This window comes from Sycon ciliatum, chromosome 11 (assembly GCF_964019385.1).
Source record: "Sycon ciliatum chromosome 11, ocSycCili1.1, whole genome shotgun sequence".
Classification (NCBI taxonomy): domain Eukaryota; kingdom Metazoa; phylum Porifera; class Calcarea; order Leucosolenida; family Sycettidae; genus Sycon; species Sycon ciliatum.
The window spans coordinates 7,292,633-7,298,121 of record NC_088653.1 but is presented as its reverse complement, the minus strand read 5'-3'; the positions used below and the strand labels follow the sequence as shown (position 1 = coordinate 7,298,121).

Genomic DNA, 5,489 nt, shown 5'->3' with positions numbered 1-5,489 from the left:
GGAAAGACCTCACGTCTTGCTCGACGTGGGCGAATTCCGTAGGTGGCCAGTTTAATGGTTCCAAATCTGCATATTCGTCAATCCATGCGAAGGCAACATCAACGCCACCTCTTCCGTCGCCGCTACAAGTTTCAACAGCTGACGTCCCAAGTACACAAGAGCACACACATCTTGGCGTATTACTCACGTCTACCCTGACATTTTCGCCCCATGTTAAGAACGTCATACATTCCTTCCGGCAACGAGTTTGTCTGCTGGGATTTATGTCCCACCGTCTTCCGGAGAAGGTCATTTTCAGTCTCTACTGTGGGTATGTCAGACCCCTGCTGGAGTACGCCTGCCCGGTCTGGACATTCTCTCTGACGCAAGCTGAGAGAACTTGCATGGACAGACTGCAGGCGCGCATCAGCAGATGTATCCTCCGCAGTCGAAACCTTGACTGGCACACACCCAAAGAGAACTTGTTTAAACTTTCTCGTCTGCAGTCCCTTTGTTGGCGACGCCACATCCAGTGTCTCTGCACAGTCCACCACATCCTTCACGTCTGCCCTGATACCCTTGATGAATTTCATTACACTCTCAGTTCCAGTCCATGCAGACCTTACTATTTATTATTTAAAACCCATATCAACACATACTCCCGTCAACATATGCTATTCCATTGTCTATCCGTTTGGAATTCACTACCCACGTGTATTCGGGAGATTGAACACCCCGGCAATTCCGTACATCCCTCATTGAACACCCCGGCAATTCCGTACATCCCTCATTGAACACCCCGGCAATTCCGTACATCCCTCATGCAAGAATTTTCTACTTGTATGTATTCTGTTTCTGGTATTCCCGCTTTCTCCCGACAGTATTGATTAACAAGCCATACACTGCACTCATCTCCTTTCCTCTCTCTCTTCCTCCCTTTCCTTAAACAGTACACAGGAGAGCCCCTCGATAGGCCTCTGCGGCCTTTGGACAATCCTTAAATAAAATCAATCAATCAATCAATAGGTCTGGCACATCGAAAAACTGAAATATTTGGAGCTCTTAGTTCAAGCTACATTTTCAGAGTCAGGAAGTTGGAAATGGCAAGAAACCCAGCTTCCCGTATGTCACATGACTGTCGCCTTGGAGTCGACCAATGACAGATCAAATTACGCGGGCTGGAAAGCGCGATCCTGCCTGATGAATGGTGATGGAACTAGTTCCACTGCCCGTCGTCACTTGACGACGGGCAGTGGACGGAATCCACTGCCCGTCGTCACTTGACGACGGGCAGTGGACAGAATCCACTGCCCGTCGTCACTTGACGACGGGCAGTGGACAGAATCCACTCATGAGTCTACCATTTCAATGACAAGCTTCTGTGGTCTGAAAGTACATGCAAAAGTCGTGTACTGAGTCTGTAGTCCGTGTCCGGTTGTCGAAGTCACTCTCACTCAGCTCACGCTGACACAGCCTCATAGTCATACAGCCATACAGGACTCGAGTCAAGTCACAGAATGGTTCATGTAAACTCAAACGTCAAAGATTGTGAGTGATCTCCTTGGCTTGGGTGCATACGGGAAACACGTTCCAGTCACTCATACTCGGTCAGCACCGCTGCTCATCCAGCCCTTGCCGCTATCGCGGCGCGGGCAGGATTCCGCGGTACTGCCCTCATACTCGTGCAGGAACCTGTACTTCCCGTCACCTTCTAAGTTGACATCACGAGCAATGACCATTATCAGCCAGCAATGTTTTACTAGAGCAAAGGTGCTGGCGCATGGCGGGAACAGAAAGCTTTCCATCCAGCAACGTTTCTTTCTCAGCAAAAAAAAACAAATAAAAAGGAAAGGAACAAAAAAGGAGCCATACCCGATACCCAGGTGTGTAGTCCCTGAAAAGGCTCTCCCACAGATTCCAGTACAAAGGCCACGGCCAAGTGTCCCACTGAGATGCGGTCGCTTGCCCGGACCGCTGGGACGCGGACACCTACGAAGAGCACCCTGTGACGTTTCTTTTTTATGAAAGAAAATCCGCAAAAATAGATAAGCTTGTCCCTTTAGCCTTCCGCCGGAAGCAGTCTTTGATTGGTCCGGCCATTAGGGTCCGGCGGATTATGCCCGCAGAAAAATTGGCAGAATTCGGTACTTTTTCTGGTAAGTTTACATGTTTGGTATGTGGATAAAGAAATGGAGGAATGGCAGAATTCGAGGAATTGCCCGCCATAAGGTTTGTATGGTTCTGCCAATTTCACTGCTTTTCGAGCAGAATCTGCCACCTTTTCGAGCAGAATCCGCCGGTCCCTACCGGCCGGCGGCCATACCCTAGCCTTTCATACAGTTTGTGTATGCTATGGATGGTATACTAGGGTGTACATTATTACCTCCTCAGCAGTAACACACACGTCACATGACCTCCTCAGCAGTAACACACGTCACATGACCTCCTCAGCAGTAACACACACGTCACATGACCTCCTCAGCAGTAACACACACGTCACATGACCTCCTCAGCAGTAACACACACGTCACATGACCTCCTCAGCAGTAACACACACGTCACATGACCTCCTCAGCAGTAACACACACGTCGGTAGGCAAAACCGTTGGTGCGGCCATGGCCAGACCACTGAAGACGGGACCGGTACCGCCGGGTCTCAAGTACATGTGTGTGTTTATACAGTTGTCATCATAGGAACAGTTTATTTCCATCAAGAACGTTTTCTCGTGATGATCTCCAGATAGACTGCATGACTGACTGGTAGACAAAGATCATGGTCAAGGTATTAAACGAATCAAGGTCAATGCACAGTAAGGTAAACAGTACAGTACATTGCATGCAAAAAGAAAGTAATTTCTAATCACGTATAGTTTACACTAAGATCTCTCTCCACTGTACACCATCCACTACGCCAGACACACAAACACAAGCACCCACACACACACACACACAAAACAGCTTCACTCCAAATCCTCCACGCTCATCTCGCGGAACTCCCGCTCCACCGGCAGGACATCCTGGCTGTCGCCACCACCATCACCGTGGTTACCAACATGGCCGCCTGCACCATCACCTTGGTTACCAACATGGCCGCCGCTAGGAACCGAGCTAGCCAGCTCCATGTCATCCACTTCATCGTCGTCTTCGTCTTCCGCGTCGAGTTGGGACGGATCAGCGGCAAGCTGCTCTCGATTCTCGTAAAGCCAGAACCCCTTGAGATCGATGAGAAGACTTATCACCGTGTCACCTTGCCCACTGAATGTCGAGAGAGAGAGAGAGAGAGAGAGAGAGAGAGAGAGAGAGAGAGAGAGAGAGAGAGAGAGAGAGAGAGATAGAGAGAGAGAGAGAAAGAGAGAGAGAGAGAGAGAGAGAGAGAGAGAGAGAGAGAGAGATAGAGAGAGAGAGATAGAGAGATAGAGAGAGAGAGATAGAGAGATATATAGAGAGAGAGATAGAGAGAGATAGATAGAGAGAGAGAGATAGAGAGAGATAGAGAGAGAGATAGAGAGAGAGAGCACAGTTTGATGAAAAGTCTAAATGGAAGCTCACTTTGCAAACACACACTCTCGTCTCGAAATGGGGGATTTACCTACGTAAGTGTCGACCTACAGTCCATTCATAAAAAGATGGGCCCTGGCTTTGGCGACCCCCGTATTTGGCGATTTTTCGTGATGTCATTGTACACAGTGCAGTGCTGCGAAATTAGAACTTTGAAAAAGGGTCCAAAAAGGGTACCTGAACTGGGGTTCGAACCCCACAATGCACTGTTGCAGGCGCGGTCGAACGGCCTGGATTTTGATGGTTTTTCCCAATTCAATGCTTTTTGGGGCAAAACCTGGCCGATATCCTATTCTTGTGATGGCTTGTTTTTTGGACAAATAAACTTCAGAAACATAATTGGAAGAGGATTTCATAGGGGATTGCAGAAAAACATTCTAAAAAAACTCAAAGTTTGACCACTTTATGGCCAAAAGCTAGAAGTCCATCTTTTTCTGAATGGACTGTAGGCTAGAAATATCCAGAATCACCTGGAAATACCTTGAAAATACCTGGAAACATCTAGGAAACACCTGGGAGATACTGGTAAATACCTGGAAAATGCCTGGCGAATACCTTGGAAAACACCTTGGAAAGACCAGGGAAATACTTGGGAAACACTCGTGAACACCTGGGAATACCTGGTAACAACTGGGAAATGCCTGGAATTACCTGGAAAACACCTGGAATCGCCTAGCAGTACCTGGATATACAGGTCGTCCCTCGTTAATACATAATCTCTGGGACTTGACAAATGTTATGTATTAACGGGGTTTATGTACTAAACGAAAGTGTACATAACTTGCTTGTGTACCAGAATTTTTCACTTTTTTCAACTTTTCTGAGTGTTTCTTGCTACCATGACCAGGGAGCGAGATATTCTTGATTCCCTCAATATAACATGACAATAATTATGTTATAACGGTCACAGTCAGCGAAGATTCTACAGTTTACATGATACATGCCCAGCCGCGCCTGTACAGTCACTCGGAAAAAAAACAGAGCTTTCTGGGCTTGTGATGTGCGCTCTGATTTCTGAGCTAATTGCGTCCACAAGTAGAAACTAGAACACAATGTGCTTCCACTGGAAGGCCGAAAGACCAACAAAATAATTATGTACTATTGAGGTAGGTGGCATGCGGGTACGGAGAAATGTTATGTACTAACGGGGTTTATGTACTAACCAATTATGTACTAACCGACACAATTTGTATGGAAGTAACCACGTTTCGTCCGGGACTTGAGATTTCTTATGTACTAACGGGGTTTATGTACTAACCGGACTCGTACTAACGGGGGACGACCTGTACCTGGAAATATATTGTTTGACTTCAGCTCAGATTGTATTCCATCATGTTACTTGAATTGCGTAATTCCGGGGGGGGGGGGGGGGCTCTTTGTGGCACCCCAGGATCAGCCACTGCAGCCTCTCCTTTGAGCTTCTCACCATCTTAGCAGATCTTCCAGTGTAATTTTGAGCGAATCCACCGGCTTGACCATATCAAAGATCTCATCCTGGAAAAAAACAAAAAAGCAAAATAGCATTGCTCATGACAAGCAACGTCCCGGGTTCAAGTCCTGGTGGGTCTGGCATGTTTTTCTCTTTTCAGGCAGTTCACTTCCCCGAATGATCCTTTGAAATGATCTGAGCGTTCTCGCTTATAGGTAGCAGCGCTAACCAGCCAGCGGTGAAAACAAAATTGGACGGGTTCGCGTGCAGGGCGTGTCAAGAACCACCTTTCTGCTTCCGTGGGACGCCACCACCTCGTGATCAGGCGTCAGATGCGGCTCCTAAACCGGGGAAAGCACTCATAGCAGCCTCCGGGTTTCTTACCCAGACTGCATTATACCCTTGTGGAACAGCTTACCAGCGGCCGTCCTACCTGCAGGGCTGCAACCCACACAGCTCCAGTCTTTCAAGGAAAAGTGCAACAAGTATCTGCCGCACCTGAGCTGGCAAACAACCACCGATG

The 5,489-nt window shown here is 47.8% G+C and overlaps 1 pseudogene; it reads right to left on the bottom strand.

Moving 5' to 3' along the window:
• Positions 1-2,635: 2,635 nt before the first annotated feature.
• LOC135827043 (serine/threonine-protein phosphatase 2A regulatory subunit B'' subunit gamma-like) overlaps positions 2,636-5,489 on the bottom strand; it is a 36,550-nt pseudogene continuing 33,696 nt past the window's right edge.